Source organism: Haemaphysalis longicornis, unplaced genomic scaffold (genome assembly GCF_048455015.1).
Source record: "Haemaphysalis longicornis isolate Haplotype H1 unplaced genomic scaffold, Haemaphysalis longicornis Haplotype H1 scaffold_6, whole genome shotgun sequence".
Taxonomy (NCBI): Eukaryota; Metazoa; Arthropoda; class Arachnida; order Ixodida; family Ixodidae; genus Haemaphysalis; species Haemaphysalis longicornis.
Window position 1 is genome coordinate 120139839 of NW_027526407.1, and position 24961 is coordinate 120164799.

Consider the following 24961-nt stretch of genomic DNA (forward strand, 5'->3'; position numbering starts at 1 on the left):
TATTTAGTAATACATTTTTGCAAACGTCGATGCAACGTAGACATAAGTTATGGTTACAGCCCGTTTCCTTGCCTTAGCTTCAAATAGTAATGAATATATTAGCAGACATTGCCTATACAATTATATTTTATTAATCCGATTCAGAAAGCTGGGAAGTGTCCGTAGCAAAGTGTCACATTTAAAAATGTTTTCTAGTGCGCACATCTCAAATGCCACCGCTGGTAAATTCATCTTTCCTTCTGGGGCACGTCAAGAATGAATGTCAGATTGCCAAGCCAACAAGGCCGAACAACTGGATTTTCACGCCTCATATATAGCGCTTTGCTTTCAATGATGCGGACTGATGCGGACTGCGGTGTTATTTGCAATGATGCGGACTGCGGTGTTATTTGCACTATGGGTGGTTCATACATCAGGGGGTTTGATATCATCTCGTCAAATATTCTCCCGTATCAAGATGTACAACAACACGGTTAACCTTCCGCAAGTATATGATACTTCAATTTTGTTTCTGACTAAGCCTATTGCACGAAAGAATTTTAAATGTTTATTGGAACACACAAATGCAGAAGTCTTGGCTGGCGTGTCCGTATGCCTCTCGGTCTTTAAATTCAGTACACAACTTGCCGCCTTGCCAAGAAAACGACTGCCTAACTCTTGGCCCTACTTGAAAAACACTGCCCGGGAACAGCGCCTGGTGTTGTGGTAAAGCCTAGTATTATTATACATCATCTAATATTACTCTATGGCGCTTTGTTAAGTCGTACATTTGCTAATATCCACGCATTTTTTCTTTCTGTTCCACGCCGACAGGCTCACAGAAAGTCCTGGACCCGCGCGTTTATAAATTATTCCCAGTCCCTCGGGGTGAACAAAAGATTTAGACCATTTACGTGCGACACCGGGCACAGTAAATAACCACATAACGGCGGCGGTTTCGGGGATGACCCGGGAGCGATTTAAAATTACGAGCATCCTACTGCGGCGATACTTTAAGAATGAGAAAAGAACGAAGATAGCCACCCGCGAGCGGAGGGCGCTTCGTCTGTTGTTTATCGTTCACTGCTTTAGAGCGATTATAAAAGATCCTCCCATGAAGAGAGAACAGTACGGTTCGTACGCCATGATGTTGCGGTGCATCTTGTCCGTGGATATATCGTCATCGGCAACCGCTTCTTTCAAGGCTCTAACGTGCTCCCAGGTTCTTTGTTGTCAGCGTCAGTAATGGAACGGCCGCGCCTAATCCGCAGCGACGCTTTCTAGAGAGCCACATCTCCCCCGTTGAATGTTGTATCATGCGGCCAGGTCGGTTGAATATCTTCGAACTTTTTGTTTTACTTCTGCATCAAACTGTTTATGTTCTAACGTCATAGCTGTTTGAGCTACTGACTGCCATCCACCAAAAAACAAAATAAAAACACTGAGCGTACGTGAGCATAGGCCTCTTGCGCTGCCCAAGGGCCGCTGCGCAAGCGGCTTCCGTTCACTACTTCCGGGTAGTACACAGCTGCGCGGATCCCATACCCATAGGATCCCGTGTTGACAGAAGCAAAATGAACTCGATGTTCCCGATTGTTTTGCGACATGGTCACCAGCCTATCCCCGACGAGTCCGGTCTCCTCCGTCGATCAACGTGGTACTGGGGAAAAACCTTTGCAGCGCTAAATACGTTTACGGGGCCGACGACAGTGCCCGAACGGTGCGGCACTCTGCTACTCGCAGGTTCACCGATTGGTGGACGTATGAAGTGAAGTTTGAAATGAAACTTCAAGTTTAAACAAATACTCTAGTTTACAAGGACTTTTCAACAACAGCCGAAAAACAAAAAAAAAATTACGCCCCCCTCCCCTCGCGGGAACCCTATTGTGATGCGACGCTGAAGGTGGTTCCATTGTGCGGTTCCGTTGGGTCGATTACTCGAATTGCGTGAGAGAGAGAAAGTGTTTAATATTATGAAAATATTTACAGGGCAAAGTTTTGCCTCTCGGCAGAGGGCACAGGTCTCGCCGGGGGAAGAAGGAGTGAGAGGGAATTGCTAATTAAGTATGATAACAGGCTATGTACAGACTATGTATAAAAGGCTATGGACAGACTATATACATACGCTCTCAGGTTACCTACAGCCTATTTACACACACACGCACTCACGCATACACAGCCACGCACACAAGAGCGCTAATAGAGGGTGGATGGCCGGTGGGATCTGGTTTTAACCGTTCATGGGCGGGTGTTGAAGCCTGACTCGTCGAGGTACGAGAGGAGCAGCCTGAAGGCCTCCCGGTGCAGCATGAAGGGCCCCCTAGGACGCAGGATGTCCTCTGCGGTGCTTGATGGTATCCCCAGCCGCCGGTACCCAGACTCCAGTTTGTTCCGGGCACCAGCGTCCGCAGGGCAGGAGCAGAGGACGTGATCCAGTGTCTCGGGGTCGGGGCAGTGGGCACAGGTGGGTATGGCCTTGCGGCCCTGCCTGTGGAGGCGTGCTGCTGTGTTGTAGCAGCCGGTGCGGAGCCGGAGGAATGACCGCCCGGTCTGGGTTAACCCTCTTGTGGGAAGGAGCCGTGGGGCCTCGCCGGTGGCCACTCGTTTGCAGGGGTGGCGGGCGGCACCTCACGCCTCATGACGTCCCTGGCAACATCTAAGCGCACCAGGGACGGGGAAACTGGGGCCGTTGGAGAGTGGTGGGCTGCTTTGGCTAAATCGTCTAAAGCCTCGTTCCCCGGTATACCGACGTGGTCAGGAAGCCACTGCAGTCGGGGGTTGCAGCCTTGTTCCTGCAGGTCGCGCAGCTTGGCAACCAGGAACATCTCGAGGTGGCCACCTCGCCCCCGTGGTACAGATGCCTCCCTCAGGCGAAGTAGCGCCGGCCGGGAGTCGCAGAAGATGGTGGCCGATGGCGGTTGGTCTTCTCGCAGCATGTCCGCGGCCAAGTGTAGGCCTGCCAGCTCGCCGCTGTGGAGCTGGTGAGGAACGGCAGACGGCATTGCCGATGAGCTCCTATGGCCGCGGCAGTGCTGGCAGCAGCACCTCAGCCCTCACTTGGAAGGACCGAGCCATCTGTGTACACCAGCAGTTGTCCCGGCGGTTCCAGGTCTATGAGGGCAGCCGCTTCCTGACGAATCCCGACCTCCGGCAGTCTCGCCCGGGACCTAACTCCTGGCAGCGTGGTAGTTATGTCTAGGGGTGCGGCTGCCGGAGCGGTGGGGGTTGAAGACACGTCCTCTGAGGGACTTCGACATAGTCCTCGAATAGAGCGACCATACTGACCATGCGGGTTTGGCCTCTCGAGCGGAGCCTGGCGAGGAGGTGGTCACCTCCAGGTGCTCGGTGCAGGCGCTCCACATGTTGCAGCGCTGTCTGCGTGGCGAGCAGCTGGATGGGCCAGCTTTCAGTTTCCGTCAGGGTTCTGGCCACTGGGGAGTCTCTTGGGAGACCGACGCAGCTCCGAAGGGCCTTTCGATGGGCCAGCTCCAGCGTCTTCCATTGGGCGTCCCTGAGGTTCACCAGGGGGAGTGCGTAAAGAACACGCGAGACAGCGCAGGCTCTGTAGATCCGGAGCGCCCACTGGTGCGAGCACCCTCTACCCTGTGCCACGAGCTGGTTGATGGCCCTAACGGCGCGGGTCATCTGGTCCAGTTGTGCCCCAACGGCGGACTTCCATGAGAGGGTTTCGTCGATGGCCAGGCCGAGGTAGACGACTTTGCGTCGCCAGGGGAGGGGTCTCCCGTTGAGATGCAGTAGAGCAGTGCATGGGACTTGAGCTGGGCGCGGATGGATTGCGATGGCCTCCGTGTTGGCCTCGGAGAGTCTGAGTCCCTTTCTTGTCAGGTGATTCGCCACTGCATCGAGGGCCACCTGTAGGGTCGCGCAAACCCGCCTTCCGTCTTTGGTGGGGCCCCGGGGAGAGAGTGCCACATCGTCGGCATAAATGGCCATCTCTACCGGCAATCGTCGGGTAATGAGAGAGAGAGAGAGAGAGAGAGCAAGCGTAGCGCGGACGACCGTCGACTGAGAGACCGGCCGGAGCGCGGCACTCCGCTTATATGCGCAGAGCACAAGAAGGAGAGGAGAGGGCGGAGAGAGAGGGCGCTACACAGCGCACCTGCGGCGCGCAGTTGTTGATAGAGAGTGTTCGCTATAGGCGCTATCGGAGAGAGCAGAGGAGGCGAGCGGAGGAGAGACGCAGCTGTGCGGACGCGGACGACGACGACGCAGAAGGACAGGGCCGCCGGCAAGAGATGCTCCTCTCAGCGTCTAATCTAATAAGAGGGACGCAATCGGCGATGATCGCGCTTTAAAAAGCCAGCGAGGCCGGCAGACCGCTGGCTCGCATGCTCCGATACGCCTCTCTTTTGCGTACCTGCGCACAATGCGTGCACTTTCATTAAACAGTGCTCGTTTGCGTCGCCGTTTCGAATACATGTTGCAGCGTTAGCTTGCCGTTTTGTTGCGCGTCTCAGTGACAAAATGCAGCGACCATTAGAAGCGTGAAATCTGTTTTGCGATTCCCAAATTAGTGTTGGTAAAACAAGCTGGTCGGGCGAACTGAGAGGCCGCGCGCTTTCCTTGTTTCCTATGACTTTATTTATTGCGCTCTTGCATTTTATATTTCCAGTTCGCCCTTAATAGGCTAGAATGAGGGTCAGCAACGTTTTTAATTGTAGGGCCGAGTTGCAGGCAGCCGACACGGCGGAGGGCTGGACGGCAACTCGGGTGGGAGGCGGAGTGGGTCTTTGAACGCAAAAAAAGAAGTAGCAAATCGCCAATAATATTTGACAATAATCTGGCGAAGTGTGAAAATGGAGGACAATTGAACTGGAAGTAACCACCCGCCGCGGTGGCTCAGTGGCTAAGGCGTTGCGCTGCTGAGCACGAGGTCGCGGGTTCGATTCCCGGCCGCGGCGGCCGCTTTTCTGATGGAGGCGAATAGCAAAAACGCCCGTGTGTACGAGATTTCGGCGTACGTTAAAGATCCCCAGGTGGTCCAAATTAATCCGGAGCCTTCCACTACGGCGCGCCTCATCGCCTGCGTTGCGTCGGCGCGTTAAACCCTACAATCAGAACTGGAAGTAACCAATTATCTGTTATTGTCTCGCTGCCTAACTCCATTTGAGTACAAAACTGGCGTGTCGGCGGTCAGATTGTTAGCGACGACCCCTGCACTAGAAGATAACCAACAGAGTCAGTGTTGATCGTTTGTAAACATGCGGGGCCACGCGCCGTGTATGTGGCTGTTATCTTAGGCAAATATAGAAGTGCGCATCATTGCAGGCCGCGGGCGTGCTATTTGGTGGTTGTTTTACGTCCTTTAATAGCGCTAATTTGTTTATTTGACACTATTGCCTCACCTACTCGCTCGTATACATATACCCTGCCATTCGTAAATTGTGAGGCCTAAAATGTTACGCAAGAGTAATTTAATTTGCGAAAATACAAAACGAAATCTCAACTCGTTTTCAAGGCGGTTCCAGGCCAGTAGTGTCAGCTGAGTTGGCTGCGCAATTCTTGCGTTCGATTGCACGCTCCCGCTGAAGCAACCTTTTGCAGTTACCAGCAGCGTTCCGTGTTTATGCTACTCGTGAACTTTCCTTTGTCGACCGCACGCAAGAAGAAGGAACGGTTATGGTCGTGAGGAAGTTAGAAAACCCGACCTGGGGATACTGTCTCACGCCGCGACGACCGCGACACCTCGCTCAAAAGAAAGCTGATAGATGGGCTTCTTTTAGCGGATATTATTTTATTCGTTAAGTACGTTAAGGGCTATGTCATACAGTATGCCGTCATTTAGACGCGCCACAAAGCGAATAAACTAAGTACAACCAACTTTCACTCTGGCTTGTATTTGAAAACACAAGGAGGGCGGCGAGGATCGTCTGCTTTTGTAATACCCACAGGCGCCGGCCACTAGGGGCGCTGCATGTCGCCAAAACTCTAGCGCAGGAGGCCTATGCATTTAATGAGGAGTGCCCGAAAAAACACAAAAAAATAGCGAGAGCAAACTGCTACGAGCCGGAGTATGCCGGCGCTGGCAGATTGCGCCATGTTAACCCTACGCAGAAGAAGATGAACGGAATAGTGCATACCCTGCTTGGTTGTGATAATATGGCCCCCCAATAACTCATCCTCTGATCTCTTCCGGCATCCAGCAGTAGGTAGCGCTGAAGAAACAAAAAGTAGAACATGTATTCGTGGTAGCGTGGTGGTATATATTGTGAGACCGCTGCATAAGAGAGTTATAGCAGACCGGAAAAACGGTTCCCGTACGGTTAGCAGTGCCCGTTACCGGACCGGACCGGGAAGACTCGTTTTAAGAGTTCTAGCAGACCGTAAATACCAGACATGCTACCGTGACTGGGAGCTACTTGGGTTGCACGTCGTTTGGCAATTCTTCCAGAGTCTGTGGCGTTTCCAGTGTTGAAATATTAGTTTTCAGGTCTCAAAAGCACTAAAACCAGTATTAAAAATATCCAACCCCCTACGGGGATAATAACAAGCGACTACGTGAACATGAAGCGGGCATTTTACCTGTACGCCATCTGAACAAATAGCGCCACCAGTTCTACCTGGGCTCTTAGTACATACGGCTGGGTGCTTCTAGTTTTTCGTTGTATTTGAAAGTCCCTCGCGATGGCACCGCGTGTTCCTCATTCGCCTATTTCTAGACGAGAACCATGTTGCTGTTAATACTAGCTATGTAGCCGGATAGTCTTTATTTAACCTAAAAAAGCACTTGTACATGCGTCGCTCGACGCCTCAAGCCACGGCCGTTGGGTCGGCACCGTGTTTCAGTCCGGAAATCTTCTTTGGACGCCGCAAAAGTGAATTCTTTTGATGTGTTTAAAATGCTGTGAAACATTTGATTTTCCTTTTACGGGCACATGAAAGACTAAGGCATCACTGACCACTGTTATTTTGCCTTGACTTTTCCGCTTTCTTCTTCATATAACCTTTAAATTCGATGTGCCACAGGCCACACGTCACGACAAAGTTGATTCTTTGTGACCATGATTGGCAGAACCCATTATTTTAATTTGCTTATTTCTTCCTATTAAAATTATGGGTCTATAAAGGCAAAGCCCCTTAAGGGCTGAGCTGTTGACGTCTTCTGTCGTCCTTGGTGTATTCGTCGTCTCATGTAGTTACAGTAATGAAACGTCGGGAAACCTATTTATGCCTCGTGTTGGAATGTTACGCGTACTAAAAAAAACACCGCGATACTCGTTCACCTCGTGCTGGAAAGCTTCGTAACGCCTACAAAAAAACACCGGGACACTCGTTTACGCCACGCACTAGAGATCTTCGTGCTTCAAAGAAAAAAGATGTTACAACAAACCTGTATACCTCTACCTCCCAACGGTTTCATCTCGACTAGCAAAAACACCAAGCCTCCAAGAAAACACGTACAAACTGCATGCTTTGCCCCGCCTCACGTTTCACGTCAGTGAAGATAAACCGAGATTTTGTTATCATAAATAAATATTGAAAATCGCTTGAGCAGCCACTGATGCCTCTGTTTTCGAAATTCTTTGGAGGATTACGGCAAATGGGGACAAGCAGCACCGCTAACACGTTGTTGTTTCTTTTGTGCTAGGTTTCCTTTATACTGCAAGATTTCAAAATCTAACACAGGGTCTTAAGAGCTTCCAAGATAAAGTTCTTCAGTCCTGTCCGGTTGTACTAACCAGGAAGGAACTCCTTAACTGGGATTGTACCGGTAAAGGGAATAATTTGCGCATCAGCGCAGATGTTCGGTGAGCACAGCACAGTGAAGCAAGCGTTTCATTTGATGTCAAGTAGAGTACGGACTTTCTATGACTGATCGGTTTTCTTATCTCCATCGGAAACACCGAGACACACAAACACGCACTCACGCACGAACGCACTCACGCACGCACGCACGCACACATACACTCGCACACACACACACACACACACACACACACACACACACACACACACACACACACACGCACACCACAAACACACACACACACACACACACAAAACACATGCACAACACAACGCACACAACACACGCTACACAAAACACAGAACACAGACACAATACACCCCCCCAAATCCACACACACACGCACACCATCTATGATATCATGTTTCTGGTTTTTTGAGAACTTAGTCCCAGTGTGCAATATATTGTACATCTGATAACTTTTGCATTAAACGTCGTAGCAAATAAAGAATGACATAGGAATTATCCCTGCATACTACGAAATTTAAATATTTGGAAAAATTTAGTCCTTCTTGCTACGTAATGTCTCGGGTTTAAGTGGGATATAGCGTAAAGCAGGTGCATTATAACAACCAAGCGGTACAGAAACGTTGATAGGCGAAAGGGACGTACGAAAGGCGCATGCGCAGCTGACACGATACATGGTTTTTCTTTTCCATATTGCCGCATCTTAACACGCTGTGGCAGTACTTGGTAATAAGTTCGGGCGAAGTAGGGACCAGATTACTCGTTTTGGCGATAACAACGCCGATGAGTTGTCATTTACACAGATACACCGTAGTTGGACGCGTAAGAAATGCTCTCTGCTCCACGCCGTTCGCCATGGCCAGCTACCAGATTTAGATGATAACGAAACTGACAAACATGAGCAGAAACGCAATAACCAGCTCAAGGGTGAAGCGACACACGAATGCCTAGACCACACCTAGTTATATGTCATCGAGCACTTCTGGCCCCGATTCGGAGTGCGCCATAGGGCTTGGAGATTCTCCCAGCCGGAGTCGGTCATCCGTTCCTCTTGTACAATCATCTGGTATAAATGGCGCTGCTATTAGGAGGGGATCAACCTATTCAACCTCTGGATTGCCTACGTGCTCGACTCCAAAATTTAATTAAAGTAATAAACAACCACTATTTTGTACCACATGCGTCGTTCATTACTTCAACAGGGCCGAAAGCGGGATGTCTACTCTGCACGAGGCACTCAGCAAAACATTGGAGCACCGCTGGGACACGCGTTACACTCAAGTTATCAAGGCGCCCGCTCATGGCAGTTGACATAACGGCCCATGAAGACGCGTGGTTTTACCTCTGTCTTACATGTCCAAGAAGACTAGCTTAAATATCCGCGGACTTTCCCGAGAAGCGAATTGGAGTCCCAAAGACCGACAAGATTTTCGGAAAACTTCATCTGGATAAGGCCGCAAGCTCTTTTGCTCTTGCACTACTAGTGTAAGATGCGCATTTTAAGTGCGAATGCACTTCTTAAGCAAGCCTGAATCATCTGCCGCCGTTGTCCGCAAAGCAACAGCTGCGGGTGCGCGCGCTCCTCGTCTACCTCCTCGTCTTCCCCAGCAACGGGGGGAGATGGGCGCGCGCTACTCTCCTCCTCCTCTCTCCGCTCAGTGACTGCGGGTGTTGGGCGCCTCCTCTCTACTTCGGGCGGGAGAGCTCTCGCTCGCATAGTGGCCGCTCCGCATTCCGACGCGTGAGGGTGCTCGTGTAGCCCTCGCCGTAACGGCGGGCGCTACTCTCCTCCACCTCTCTCCGCTCAATAACTGCGGGTGTTGGGCGCCTCCTCTCCACTCTAAGATCACGATATCCACCGTAATCGCACGATATCCACCGTAATCGCGCAATCAACAACCGTGCATTCGCACTTACACACTCTCCGCCTCGGGGAAGTGCGAGGGAATGTTTTTCAGAAAAGCTTTCTAGCTCTACTATCCAAATGTTCTTTCGTGGCGAGCGGGACCACAAACTCTCAACACGGCGGCGGCGTGGCTGGGGTAGAGAACGGCGGAGGGTTTTCCTCACGGAGCACACTGTAGATGGCGCAGCGAATTTACCCAGCGTTCCCCGCGCGAAAATGCCCGATCACTGGCGGTGGCGTCGGCGGTATGGCTTTCCCGTCAGCTTTTGCGAGTATTATTTTGGCCTGTTTTAGGTCAGCTTCGCGTCCATTGCGGTCTGCCTTTGCAATCTTGATTACGGTAACTTGTTCGACAGCACCTCCAGGGTAACCCGCACCTGACAGAATTAAGTGGTCTCGCGGTAAATAAACGTTAAGGATTAGTTTGCAGGGCGGGAAAACAGAACAATTGACCACATCTTTCCGCGGGGGGAAACCATGGGGTGATGCGACACATCTGGGTGGTGCTTGTTACGGTTGCACCGACCATCGCGGTAGCAGACCTGTTAGTCTCCCTTCAAATCTTCGGTGGTCTTCGGATGTCATCGGAGCGGCGGCGATTGAGCGACTGAGCGGAGCGGCGCAGTTATCGCGTTTATAAGTACCGCGCGTTAACGGTGAGGGGAATGAGAGAAAGTAGCGCACGCGCATGTGTTAACCGAGCGCTAACGCACGCTGACGCACAGCTGGCATAGCGAGGGGAGCGAGCGCTAACGCAAGATGGCGCTGTTCAATGACAATGACCATTCAATGACAATTCATGTTATCTTAAACGCACGTTCATACAGCGGCCAGTTCGCCCAACATAGGCTCGGCCACAAGGCAAAGGAATGCTGTACAATGAATTGTCATTGAAAGGCCCTGTATCATCCCATCTTTCTTAGCATTGCGCTAAGTACAGCCAATGCGAACCTAATTTTCCTGCCACTAACATTTTATTTCGGCACCGTAATCAAACAACCCGCGAAATCATGGAGGCATTCCACATAGCTGAAGGATGTGACAAGTGTGTAAGCCAAACAAGCATGTGTCTCCATCCTAAAGAGATTGCGTATCTGCGTGTACCTTTATTGTAACATGCGCACATCTACTTGTGGTATCAACGTGACCTTTGCAAACTTTGTTTGCCCATGTGCATTGTCTTTTTTTTACTTCATTGTTTGTGTTCAGTAGGTATATGCACCCTTTATGATATTAAAATTTTAGTTGTTAGACCAGCGGCTGTACTTGTGGTTACTTCCTTCGTCTTCGTCTGAATTCGCGCTGGTTTTATCCAAGAATATCAAATATTCTACCATTCAGAGTTTTTTCCCTCTCACGTGACGAAGGAAAAGTTGGCTGGTAGAGCTAGAGAGCTTTGCTTTAAAAGCAGTTGCGAGTCGAGCGGCCAGTCGGCCGTCAGGTGTTGCAATATACATGAGGGATTACGTTAGCAACGACATTCAGACAGGCACACTCAAAACGTCGGACCAAGACGTTTTGTAGTAGTAGTAGAGATGGTATCGCCATTTACACTGTCTACATAGCGCCAAACACAACTCAGACCGACATGAAACGTTTCAAGCGAACGCACTGTGCCTTGACTACAAATGACGACGCTGCGCCCATGTTCGTCGTTGGTGACTTTAACGTGAACTTAACAAAACCGCAAAACCAGTGGTTCGTGGATTTCGTCCTAAAAGACTTCAAACTCTTGTGCAACACCGATACCAAAAACCGACTACAATTTGTTACACGGGCATTGACTTAATGTTCCCAAACAATTTGACTGTGGTGAAATCGCAAAGTTTGAGCGTGTATCACACCAATCATATGGCCGTTCTGAACGTCGTGCTGAAGTGAAATAATAAAGAACGTGTTACAGGTACAGTGTAACGAGTGATTTACGCAAGGGGGCCGAGGTGACCGTGTTAGATGGTGTATAAAGGTTCGCTGCATACCAGCTCCTCATCATGGAGTGGCGCGCTCTTTTTGGTTCGTTTAAATCCTCCCTGCTTAGACACCAGAGACACCAGTCGAAAACCCCAGTCTATAAAAGTGGAAGGCATGCATCCTGAGCTCAAATATTGAGCAAGCTTGTGAAGCTCTGGTCGAATTAGGCTCGGCCGCTGCGTGTGCATTTCGGCTGCGAGGTGCTCCTTTACAGGGAGAAGTGTTTCAGATATCTCCTGCTACTTCAATACGCTTTCTCAGCTATGGACAAAGTAAAGTTACTCCCCACCTTGGCTACTTTTTGTTCATCGCAAGGCACAAAAAAGAACCAGCAGTGCTAGTATGTTTGCAGGTCGGTTTCAAAAATGCTTACGGTGCTGGCACCGTCAGCAACTGCGGCGGCTGGTGAGCCAAAAAATCTTAATGCGGCTATTGAAGTTTTGACAAGCGCGCCTGCAGTTTCTCAAAACGGCAAGCAGCAAGTCAACACAAACTAGATCTACGTGTTCCTGTTGTATGTAACAGCTTACTGAAAAACTCTGTGGTGTGGTGTATGGTTTTTGCTTTCAGCAAACCACTGCTTGTATAATACTTAATTACTGGAGGATACGTGAGAGATTTCTTGTTTTTGGTACGCATTGTTGATTAATGTTTTCTTTTTCAGTTTATAAACGGATCATACATATGGACTGTTCGAGTCGGTACAAGAGATCACACTAAGAGATCCACCATTCTTTGCACAGTAGATTACCCAGAATGTGTGGCCGTCCGTGAGATTGTGATGCTCAGCAACTACACTCGATTAGGCGATCGGTAAGCTGAAAAACAAGCACGTGATGCGTACGTTAGACTGATTTGCGCAATATATTCTTAATGGTTTTTTAGAAACTCAAAAGTGGTTCGGGGACAATTTCTTGACTCAAATCAAGGACCGGCAATGATGCTTCTGATGGATCCAGGTAATGTAACAGGCTTATATTTAGGCGCTTATAAGTTAGAATGATTGCTGGTATTTTAAATAGCACAACTATTCAAGTCTCCCGGCACGGTGCACTTTAAGCAATCTTGCTTACGGTATTAGCGACACCGCGGGCCCCGTTCACCCATACATAATTTGCATCAACCGTGACGGTGTGTTTTAATGTGAAGGGTACAAACCTCAAACGGTGGCCGTCGGAGCCCAGGTCAAGCTCCGGCGGATGACCTCCCTGTCTGTTTACCGGGCAGGGAGCTCCGGGACCTCTTCAACTCTCAGGGTAAGGTTGACAAAGAAAGTACCCTAGTCCCCTGCTTCTATACTATTATATTTGGCAATTTCTACACCCCCCTAACTGGATCGGTCCCTGAAAAGGGGCCGCACCAAAGTATTCTTTCCTCCTTTGTCTTCGATCTCTATTCCAAAGCCCGATAATTTCTCGCGCTTTTTCGTAATAGATTCCCTGGATAAATTAAAACCCATCACTTCCCAGTCTGTCTTTCTCATTTCCCAGTTTCTTGAAAGACTTGTAGGCAAATCGTACAACGCTAAAAAGCTCACAACGGGAGAAGTCCTAATTGAAGTCAACACAAACACCAATCCTGTAACCTCCTGAAGCAAACGCGTGTGGTCGATTTTGACATTAAGATCATGCCCCATCGCAGTCTCAATAGCTGCCAGGCCGTGATCTCTGATCGAGATCTAATAAATGAGACTGCAGCAGTTCTGCTCGAGGGCCTTCACGATCAGGGCGTGAAAGCAGTTCTGCGAATCGCGATACGCTCAAACGACCAATTCATAGCTACTAAACACATAATCTTGACGTTTGACCACTCAACACTTCCTGAGTCGGTCACCGCAGGCTTCATGAGATGTCCGGTCCGACCCTAAAGGCAAAACACACCCCGAAGCTGCAACTGTCAGCTGTTTGGGCACGGCACAACCTCTTGTCGTGGTAAACCGACGTACGCAAAATGTGCAGGCACGATTACTTAACCGACAACTGCGAATCCGAGAGCTTCACCTGTGCGAACTGCCAGGGACCGCACGCTGCCTGTTCTAGGACCTGTGAGCAAGGCAAACAAGAAAAACAGATCATTGCCTTGAAAGTCACCGAGAAGATCGCCTTCCCAGAGGCGCGAAAGAGGTTCGCCTCTTTCCTCCTGGGGAGGTACGCCGATATGGCTCGCCGGGGAACAGAGCGGCGTCTGGTTTCGGCGGGTACACGGTACCGCGAGTCGGACTTGACCCCGGCCCCACCCCCCCTCCCTCCTGGCTTGCGTTCGGCGGCCCAACCTGTCAGTCACCGCCTGCTCGGTCGGAAGTGGCTGTGGTGTCATCCAGGTCCGTTGCGGATGCCGCTGCACCTACAGTTTCCTCTCCACCGGCCCCAAGCAAACACGAGGGCCCGGAGGAGATGGAGACGGAGGAAACAGCGGCAGTTCCCACACCGCCCGCACCACCTGTGCCACCCGGGGCGCTCCTGACGCTCTCAGCGGTCGCGGACAAAACGAAGGGGACTGCGAAGGATGTCAAGTCCAGGGGTTCCGGCTTGCCGGGTACCCCTTCCAAACCTGACGATGAGATGAATGTGGGACCTTTCCTGTCTGCTTTGAAGCGGAAGGAGCGGGTTCCTTCATCTAAACCTCCAGATAAGGTACAAAAACCCCTCCCTAGAGTGCAAGCCCCGAAAGACCTTACGTAAATTGTCACACTCCAGTAGCTCTAACACATCATAATGGGAGGAGCAAATATTGTTTACTGAAACTGCAGAGGCCTTCTAAATATTCTTGACCACGTGTATGAGATTCCGCATGCTAATCAGCCTAGTTTATTGTGTGTCCAAGAAACCTTTTATATTTGAATCAATCAAATTTCTTAAACAGCTAAATGGTGCTCAGAGAGAATAGGGCTGCCTGCACACACTCTTCGGCGGGTGTAGCCATAATAGCCTGGAAATTCCTAGCATGCCACCCTACCACTCTGAACACCGTCCTTCTGGCTGTAGCATTACGCACAACAATTTTAATAGGTTGATAATGCTATGTTTCATTTACACACGTCTTGATTTTGCACTTCTGAGCTCTGACTTCAAGGCGCTGGTTGACCAGCTGCTCGAACTATACCTCCTAACAGCGACCTTAATGCGCACAACTCTCATTTCGGCTCTTGTCGCACGGATGCCCGAGTTCGCCTGATAGAGAAATTTCTTACATCATCAGGAGCATGCCTGTTTAACACTCATAAGCCCACATACGTTAACATAGGACACAACACACACTCCTATGCAGTCCATGCAGCCCATCTTTCCAAAATGGGTTACTGAAGCTAGAGCTACCTGGAATACATTTAAGGAGACATTCAAACTATACCACACATTCATAGGACACCTACACGATGAAGAAGCTACGCAACTCCTCACGGCGCACATCCTCGACGCCGCCGAAAAGTCCATTCACCGAGCCTTTGGTGCCGCATGGTGGAATAAGGACTGTAGGCGGGTGCGAGAGGCCCAGAACAAGGCGTGTGGTATCCTTCTTCGGCACCCCATGTCGGGCAACCTTATTTTGTTAAAACGGCCAAGGCGCTCAGAAAACGTGTGCGGCGTGAGCCAAAACGAGAGAGTTGGCGCACTTTCCTTACATCCATATCCTCATACACAGAAGCTCACAAGGTATGGACAAGAATACCCATACTCAAAGTTCAACATACACAACAGCCTGCCCCTGGTCCGAACAACAGGGTTAACACTTGAAGACCAGGCTAACACACTTTCACAACACTTCGAACGCATGTCGAGTTCAGCACACTACACAAGCACTTTCATCAAACTCAAAACATCTGCAGAGAAAAGCCCTTACATGACAAAGACAAATCAAAAAGTTTAGAACTCTGAATTCACACTCTATGAGTTGAGGGCTTCCCAGAGCACGTGCAAACCTTCAGCTCCAGGCGCAGATCAGATTACATACACCATAATACAACACTTTCAGTCAGAAACTCTTGAAACACTCTTACACGTATACAATACAATATGGCTTTTGAGGCACATTCTACGCTCTTGGAGAGAGGCCATAGAAAAAGCTTTCCTTAAGGAAAGGAAGGACCATTCCTCTCCTGCCAGTTATTCTCCCATTTCCCTGACAAGCTGCCTGTGTCAGCTCTTCGAGAAGATGATAACCAGGGGATGTGTACTTCTTAGAGTACAATGGTATTCTCAAGAGGCGCTAGGCAGGATACAGGGCGGGGCGGTCAACCAACGATCCACTCGTTGCATTAGAGTCTTAATATCAAAGATACTTTCCTCCACAAGCAGTACTGTGTGGCAGTATTCTTTGTTCTTTAAAAGGCGTATGATACTGCTTGGGGGTATGGTATCCTGAGCGATCTGAAGTCATTTGGCATGTCGGGTAACATGATGAACACCCTTGCCAGTTTCTTGTCTGAAAGATCCTTGGGCGTGAGAGTTGGAACTGCACTCTCTGGGGTTTATGTGCAGGAAAGTTGCGTGCCACAAGGTGGAGTTTTCAGCAGCACCCGTTTGATTGTGAAAATGAATTCTCTTAGGAAGGCACTTTTACCATCGATTTTTTGTTCAGTCTATTTAGACGATGTTCACCTCTCCTTTGAATCCTGTAACTTGTCTGTCTGTGAGCGCAAATTCCAGTTTGGTGTTAGAAAGCTTGCTGGCTAGGAAGATAGCAATGGATTTAAATTTAATCTGGGAAAGTGCACTTGTGTGTTGTTTTCCAAGAGGCTTGGCATTCGACCGGATCCCGAAGTTTAACTAAACGGTGTCTCGATTCCTGTCAGAAAGGAACGCAAGTTTAAGGCATTATCTTTGACGAAAAGCTCACAATTATCCCACACATAAAACAACTAAAACATAAATGCTTCAAATCAATGAATATCCTGAAGGTTCTATCGCACATTTCCTCTGGTGATGATAAACCGCTTCTTTTGCGTGTTTTTAAGATCTTAATAGGATCACGGTTGGACTATGGTAGGGTTGTTTATGAGTCAGTCACTAAACATCCCCCAGAATTCTAGACGCTGTGCTTCTCCAAGGGCTCCGCTTGTCGTGTGGTGCCCTCTGGACAAGTCCAGTTGAAAGCCTGTATGTAGAGTGCAACATATAGAACATACAACGTCAGCGACCATACGCAGATCTTTTTTTTGCTTTTAAATCTCATTCATGCCTGACCATCTATTTAAATCAGTTTTTTTTATTATACCTCCGTGACTAAACTCTTGCTAAATCTACCATCGTTTTCTGCGCCCTTCTCTTACAGAGTTAGAGAGGAAGCGTCACAGCTTGCTGTCTCTTTTTTAGACACAATCCAAACTTCTCTAACAGATTTTACAGAACCATGGCATGTGTGCCCTGTATCATGAGACATGTTTTTCACACATGTTGATAAAAGCAGCCCGCAGCCCAGCGAGCTCTGTAACCATCATTGACGTCTTGTGGCTAAGTGGGACGCTTAATTGAGGTTCGCGACGACGGAATCGTAATCCCAATCGCCCAAGAGGTACCCGTCACTGATCCGTCCGTCTACACACGAGTATGGGCTCTATGGTGCTCCAAGTATGGGCTCTATGAGCTCCAAGGCAAAACATTCAAAGCTGCGGCCGGCATGTGTGCTTTTCGCTTTAAGCCAGGAACAGTGGTTGTGATTTTCATGGGAGGGAACATCTACGGTGGGTGAAGAAAATGGGGTTCGGTCGGCACCAGAATCCTGGGACGCTCGCCGCCGAGTCTGTACACAAAGCAGCCGCGTCGGCGGATTGCCTCGAAAGCGCGTCATCCCTATTTAATATTTGCCGCGCTTTCGATGCGCTTTTTCAACGAAAGTGCTACGAGTTGTGCCACGCCTCCGCCAGATGGCGCCACGGGTCCCGCGACCGAGAGAAGACGCAGTGAAACATCCCCCTCGCGAGCGGCACGATCAAATGCAGAGCATTTCCGGGGGCGCACGACGTTAAGTAGTTTGCGTTACGTTAATGTTGTTCCACTTGTGGCAACTGCTCTCGTCAGCACCACACCATGTCCCATTGATTACAAGGTAGCTCTGTAAAGAACGGAAAAGTAGCTTTCATGCAAAGCGTTGGGAAAATAATGTAACACAAAATAATTCTCAGTGCCGGCCTGCCCATACCAAAGATTCTTAGCAGGTTCTAACCTATTGCCTGCCTACACTGCGCCTTTGCTAAAGGTAATGGAAATGAGAGGACTGAAGGAAAATATAGTGGTTGTAAAGTCACATAGGTTTTGCAGAAAATGTGCTGAAGGAGGGTTCCGAAATCCTTGTGTGGTAAAAAATGATGTTGATGTACCAGAGCTTCTCATCTAATGATGCTGCACCGCTCTAATACAGGCTCCCCTAGTATCCAGCAATGTTATGAGCGGAGCAGGTGGAAATTGGAACCTGTTAATGAATGGTTGGGGGGGGGGGGGGGTCTGAGCATCGGTGAACGATGCTTAGAATGTTTGGCAACTGTAATTGATGCCTAGAAACTTGTGACATCTAGAAGGCATTGCGTTCTCATCTGGATGGTTCGTGGGCCCATTGGAGATGCAATTCTTAATATTAAAACAAAGTGTACAAAAACTGGTTAGGCGCGTCTCTTATGAACTGGGATGGCACTAATGAAGCCAAAAAATATCTCGCGCTACACATGTTTGAATTAACAAATTCAAAGTCAAAAAAGTGTTACTTCCTCCACCAAATAGAACGACGTACGTAACCCCGGAAAACCACAGAAAAAAATCTAGGTGAGATACTCCCAAGCATTCCTGTACAAAGCATACAGGAAAAACGGGTCTTCCGTGTATATTATTCTGGTCATTCACCAGAGCCGGACTACATCAAAGGAATTTGCGAACAATGAATATAAAATCAGTAGCACAGAGCATGAAATTAACAGTGAGAAAAAAAAACCTCTCTAATCCAACCTTTGATAGTGGTCAGATAGCGAAGCTGTACACGACACCCCCAATGATTGCCCACGTGACGTCACTCGAATTCACACACGTGGCTCTACAAAGAGTGAAATATAGACAAGAGAAACGCACTTATTCGCATATATGTTTTCATACTTAAATTATTGCATGATTCATGAAAGGCAACTGGTTAAGTTGTATAGGTGATAGACATGAATGGAGACTATTTTTATAAAAATAAAGGAAGCTCAAACCCGGTGTAAGACAATCTTACTTCTCCACCGTCTCTGCCGTCGCTCATAGATACGCTGAGATCGGCGGCAGAGACCGAGAAGTGATATGCCGCGCGTTGGTGTGACCTTCCATTATTTTTAAACTCCTAGCACATGCGCAAGGAGCCAACAAGGCCCTGCGCACCATGTGCGCATTTGCTTTGGGTGGAGCACACAGCACCGCAAGAGGCCGCGTGACTCTATCTTGCAGCATCCCGCGAGAATTCAGCAGGTAAAGCCATCTATTTTCTGGCTGAATGCACTGTCTGTCCCCCGCCCCCCCGTCTCCGCGTGGTATCGTAGCTCAATCGGTAAGACAACGGTCCTTCACTCGGTTCCTCTATTCGTCCCAGGCGCGATTCCTGCCAGTGCCAATAACTTCTTTAATTTGTTCGAGGGAGTTTTCTGCTTACACCAACGGTCAAGACAGAACCTTGGGAGGTGTAGGTAAAAGTATTCCCTTCAAAGAAAGATTTTCTTAAAAAACTGACAGAATACACGCGCAACAAGAGAAACAATTGTGTAAACACAGCGTAATAGATTTTAAGAATAAACAGATTACGCACTACTGAGGTCAACTCATGCGAACATGTTCCGCGAATGACACTCCTTTACAAAAATGTATCCGAAATATTCGGCAGAGTGTGTCGGAGACTTGGGTGTCCGTGCATTCAAAGCAAGAACAAAATGCGCGGCGTTACATTGTTCCAAATGAGGTATATTGAGTAATTTTGTCTGAGGCACGGTATTCCAAAAATAAAAATAAATTGGTTGTGTTGGACAGCTAAATAATATTCATAAATGGCATTGTTGCCCCTATGCGTGGAAAGCAAACAGATTGTTATGACTGCAGCTAGAGCGTTTAACGACAAAACGACGCAGACGTGATGAGCCAATAGCGAGAGTGAAGAGGCTTCTCAAGAGAAATCGGACACATTCATAAAGCAGCTCAGGAAACTCGAGATGTAGAAAACAAAAGCAGCGCTGCGACAGTCAACACACGCTAACGAAAAATGAAACAAATGAAATGGTCTAGTCAGAAAGCAACAATAGTTCTAGGGTCTGTTAAATGTCACCAATACCAAAAATGGCACACAGTTCTTCTATAGGTGCGTCGTCAGGGGCATTCATGGTAGAAGTGTAGACTTCCCCGCCTACGATTTCGCGTTCTGGTGTGCCCGGCTGCTCAAAAGTACCGTTCGGGTCTTCTGGCGTGGCTGCCTTGACTCTAGGAATGGTATTTTCCCCAGAAACCACGGTGGCGCCGATTACTTCTCTCGAGCCCAGGCTCCCAGGCGCACAGCACGAGTGCCTCGATTATCGGAAGGAGCGGGTTGTTCGCCCGACGACGTGGCGTCCGCAATAGGAGGGAACGTCGGCAAGGCTACCCGGTGAAAAGAGCGAGTGCCTGGCGATTGTGCATCAACCGGTGTCTCGCCCTACGGCACGGTTGCAGCTGTCCCGGTAGAGATGGTGACGTTCCAGCACCGTTGCATGGAGTCCGCTCTCGGGTGAATGTTACATTTTAGCGCACACTAAAGTCTGGTCGGTTTCGTATTTCTTCGTTCTAACGTGCTCTGGTACACACTCCTAGCATGCTTTTCCCTTCTGGCATATATCCGCGAGTGGGTGATTGTCCTGGTCTTTTCGCTAACTTCGCCTTCTTCGTCGTTCCCTGAAATCGGACGATACAGATCCTTGGTGTGAGCAAGATAATTCACGTTTGCAGTTTATCGCGCAGCTTTCTTCTGCAGCATATCTACTTTGTAAACTTTTAATATAGTGGTGGTACCCGAAACCAAGAAGCCGTATTCTAGGCTCAATACTAGATGTGATTTATAAACAATAATTTTTATGCTCTGGCAAAAATATCATAAGTTTACAAGAATTTCCGCGACCTTTGCCAAATTACGCAGGATGAACTGAACCACAGTGTCCACAATATAATCGTTACATCTCGATGCAATGTAGAAATTAGACATGTGACTTACGGAAGTATCTAGAGTTAAACCTAGATTTAATGAACGTTTATTGCAGAAAAATCTGGATTAAGGAGAATTTTTAGTTCCCGTGGCCGCACGCTTTGAACCTTATGCGTTTGCGACCTCTGGTGTGACGAAACGTTCCGGCGGCTAACCTTGGTGTAATGAACTCGACAAGCAGATCAGTTATATTTTTTGCACTTTGCTGAATAATTAGCGGGGACAATTTACTAATTTTGCGAATACTAGCACTGCTGTAAGGGTCCAGCAGCAACGAAAACGCCTAGAATCTTATAAAACAAATTTGTCTTCATGAGGATTAATAACAGTGTGGCTAGCGCCATCTCAAGGCTAACCTAGCCTCCACTTCTGCATCTGCTTGTGCAGCCAGACACCACACGGTATAGTTAGAAAAACTAGACCTAATGTTTTCTTCGTCTGCACCGCAAACCACCATTCGTGTCCACGTGGGAGTGTGGTTTCGGTACGAAACTACTTTGTGGGTGCAAGGCCGTATTATCCGCCTGTAGTCGTGCTTTTCAACTGCTACCTGCGGTATCGGTTCGTGCCTTCTGCTGCCAGAAAACAAAAACGTTTTGCTTTCGAAGACAAGCTCACAATTTTGAATATCAGCTTCGCCCACTAGAAAGAAAAATGTCGGCGCCCGGTGAATTATGGCAGCTGGCCACCTTTCAACAATTTTGACTGCGGTATAAAGCATGAAGTTCCCGAAAAGGCACAGTTTCGGCGCACGTTTGGTTCTTAAAATGCGTAAGGCCACCAAAAATTCTCACAGGTCCAAATTGACATTTAGGTTACGTTTGTACTACAAACAGGGTAAGTAATCTTGCTTCTTTAGAGCGCCGTGTTGTGCCTAAGCTTGTGCGAAAGCAGCAGGCACACCTCATCCGGTTTGTCACGGCGAAATAAATCCGTCATCGGTGAGTTAACAATCAATGATGTCGAGCATTTCAGATTCGTTATGCTTCATTCCCGCGAGATTTAACTCGAAACCTCAACGTAAGAAAAACTTGCATGCAAGAAAGAATAGCGAAATTGTGTCAGCTGGATTATATGCAGGTTGACCCCTATATATATCAGGTTGGCTGCGAAACTGTCGTGTACTGAAAAGAGCAACGTCCGTATTTTGTGTGCTTCTAAGTAGTTTGCTTCACTCCACACCTTACCTTTATCAAGAATATTGTGTACACCAGGAAAAAAATCCCAATTTGGGTATTCAAATAACTACAGCCAGGGTGCTGCCGTGTGCATCGCGATGAAGACCACTTGTGGGGCCACAGAGACCAGCACATAGGCAAACCCAAGCCAACGATTTACCCTGCTGCACTCCCCACGCATGAAAAGGGATGGAATTTGTTTTCTTAAATTAGGATTGATGCCATTCAATGGTGTGGCTCTTATTTTGTGACGGTAACTTATTGCGCATGATTAGACTACAGCTTCAAGGGGTTGCATATTCTGCACCTGTTCCATGTTCGCGGTTGGGAAAGGGTTGTTTTTAAAGGCGGAACTTTCTTGCGGAACTTCTGGCCTTTCTCGGTGTCTGTAGGTCTGTCTCTCCGTCGGTCTGTTGGTGCAGCGAATCGGCTAACCGGCCAAAGTGTCTGTTTATTAAATATACAAAAATACTTGATTTTTGTTATAGAAAATCAAACATACTGCTGCTTTTGTAAAAGCTCTTAGTTGTTGCGCCATGTTTCAGTGGCCCTTGGTTCGCACTTTCACCAGAAGCCACCACTTCTGTCGCTGCAAGACGTATCTTCGAATCCAACAGGCTGTTGCAGCACGCGACCAGGACGACCAAAAAGCCCATTCGAATAGCGGAAGACGGTGAGGCAAGGCGAACGCGAAGGGAAAATGAACCACCTATGCAGGCAATGTGCGAATATTCGGTTTTCCTCTCTTCTGAGACTATACCGGTGACCATGATGTGCAAATTTTAAAGGCAGATACATGCACAGAATACGCGAGATTATTTTGGTCGGTGTAAGGGCGCTGCACGGGCCACTTTTTTCCCCCGGAACCGGCGCGGGCCTGTCTTTAGGTAGCACTGCCCGCAAGAGCCGGACAAAAATATTTATGGCAAGGCTCGGGTCCGGCCTGTGCCCGGAAATAATGTACTTTACAAACCCCGCCCCTCCCGCTACTCCTTACCTTAGTCCCGAACCCGGCCCGCGCCCGCCCCGAGCCCTGAATAAAATTGGCCCGAACTCGACCCAAACCCGACCCGATACCTCAAAAATCATTACGTGGTGTGTGAAACTGCGCTCTCCCGGAAACACTAATATATTTCGCATATACCAGCTGACCGGATCCCAAAGAAACGAAAAGGGGGAAAGGGGCTTCACGCACCTCTCGGTCTTTTAGCGGTTAGACAAATCACTCTTAAAAAACAAACGCTAGCTGTTGTGGTCCAGAGCTCGAGGCTCAATGCGATTAAGTCACTTCGCAAGCGCACACAACCAAGTAGTTTCAGCTACAAAGATCCTGCTAAAATATTAAGGAATTCTTACTTCGTGTGAATCTTGAAGCAAGGTATTGTTCATTGTACTGTAAAAACATTTTTGATTTCCATGCAACGCGCTTAAGTGTAATAACTGCAGTAACCTTACCGATGAAATGTTTAATGTTGCGTTATGCAAACCTCAGATATGGGCAGCACCTTTCGTGAGTAAGGCAATAAGTGGTAATAAATATGAGTGCAACACAAAATCACAAAACGATTACGGTGGTTTTCCCCAATAACGCATTATCATTATCCCCCCCCCGTTAAATTAAAGCATCAATTTCGTCTAGTATTACTTTCGTTTGGCAATGGATCTGATTACGCTGACTACGGCGACGACGATGACGACGACGACGGTGACAATGATGATGATGAAGATGATTGTACAAGCTTAGCTTAGCAGTTCCCTTGGCCGCCGCTAGCCCGGTTGGCTGCACATCTAAATGCTGCTCATTGTGATAGAAGTATCCATATAACGAAGAGGTTACGTTATTTGGCGTGTGGACCCTGGACACCATGCTCTGCACAGGGTCCCTTGTAACAGTAATCGAGGCATGGGAAGAATATTGGTTGGTTTCCCATAATGGTTTCTCATAAGACGCCCTTCCTACCGTTTCGTGACATGATCGACATGAGAACAGTAGATCATTGTTTCTTGCGTGAATTGGATGTGGAAAAGCACTTTTAGCAAACGGCCGCAACATATTAGTGTTCGCCGACGTTAAAATAGTCTCTTCTCGCATGGACGAAAGAGCGAAGCAGTAATTTTTTGGTCTCACCTTGCTAGCCTTAATGGAGGCACGCTGCAGCGGAAGCGCACACAAATTAAGAATTGAGTATTTATAGGTGAGTTTCTCCAAATTTCTTACTGTATGAGGGGTTCCTAATCATTGAAATCTCTGAAGACCTATCTGTGAGTAAAACGACGTTGAAAGTTCTTAAATTGTGCAGAAGTTTGGTCTTTCTGGCAGCAGCAGCATAATGCTCTGAAGTAGGGCCGCAACAAAACAGCAGTTTGTTCACTTCTCGAAGCAATTACAGCGAAACGCCCGCAGACCGGCGCAAACGGAGATCTACTAGTATCTCTCGTTCGTTGCATGGTTGTTTGTTGAGTTTTCTTTATGGCGGGCGCAAGCTCTGCATAGCAGTGGTCACGTTTGATCTCATCAAAACGCATTCCTGAATAAATATCGCTCATAACGTCTTTCCCAATTGAAGCAATGGGCTGTTAGGTCACTGTGAAAGCCCGCCGATGAGTACTTCAGGGCCATGCAAAAAGGCCTCTCTGTAGCTTCATGCTCCGCAGCAGTGGTATCCCGTGCAGTCTTCAAAAGCTGCCCTGCAAAAAGTCTCAAAAATCTAAGCAAGCCAGTTTTATGCAATTACCTAACTGACTTCACACCAGTATACACAACTTTGAGCCTTCAAACATTCCGGGATTGCAATAACAAAGTTACGCTCTTCGTCCGGTTTTCAGAAATCTATGGGAAAAATAGGGCCTTCATGAAAGAGTAGTAAGGATCGAAAATATTCCTGTACCACATTGCTGCCTCTGGACAGGTTTTCAAACCCAACGTATACAATCAAACGATATGTTTATTAATGCTAACAAAGTAGCTGAATTCTTCAAGGAAATAAGAAAAGCCAAATAACATGACCACGTTAATAC

General features: G+C 48.3%; 1 long non-coding RNA gene across 2 annotated transcripts in view; it reads left to right on the forward strand.

Moving 5' to 3' along the window:
• The first annotated feature begins 354 nt into the window (after positions 1-354).
• Positions 355-24961, forward strand: part of LOC144141139 (uncharacterized) — a 95137-nt gene continuing 70530 nt past the window's right edge. For both annotated transcript variants that reach the window (XR_013316446.1, XR_013316445.1), the window contains exons 1-3: positions 355-487; positions 12256-12404; positions 12477-12550. This is a non-coding gene — a long non-coding RNA (uncharacterized LOC144141139). The remainder of the gene's footprint in view (positions 488-12255; positions 12405-12476; positions 12551-24961) is intronic.